General features: G+C 37.5%; 1 protein-coding gene across 1 annotated transcript in view; it reads left to right on the forward strand.

The window, feature by feature from the left end:
• LOC119582211 overlaps positions 1-456 on the forward strand; it is a 36,474-nt gene that overhangs the window by 19,552 nt on the left and 16,466 nt on the right. The gene's annotated exons all lie outside the window — the stretch shown is intronic.

Below are 456 nucleotides of genomic sequence, written 5' to 3' on the forward strand. Positions count from 1 at the left end.
TTTCCTTGACTAGAGTGACCTAACCCGATCTATGGTCGCAGCCAAGATCTAGAAACTAGACCTCGGTAACATCCGCCCGAGTCCCGATCCCCTGTTCTAACGAGAGAGTGTACGTGGCTTGCATGTCGCAGTGCTTTCGTGTTTAGGAATTGGTTGCAAATCACATACAGTAATGATGACCATAAAAGTGATAGTAATATCATTGCAGAAACAATAAGAATAATATGGTAGTAATCAAAATATCCAGAAAGTCTCCAACTTAAGCAGGAACATAAACACTGACGGGGGTTTTGTGATAAAACCTATAAACTTTAGGTTAAAAGTTTAATAATCGAATAGGAAATTAAGAAACCCGAGCCAGTTATCTGTATCTTTAGACAGAAATAAACTGGAAAAGAGCCAACTGTATCATTCAAGGAAAAAAAGGAATATAAAAACGAACAAGATAATTTTTGG

Source organism: Penaeus monodon, chromosome 15 (genome assembly GCF_015228065.2).
Source record: "Penaeus monodon isolate SGIC_2016 chromosome 15, NSTDA_Pmon_1, whole genome shotgun sequence".
NCBI classification, from domain to species: domain Eukaryota; kingdom Metazoa; phylum Arthropoda; class Malacostraca; order Decapoda; family Penaeidae; genus Penaeus; species Penaeus monodon.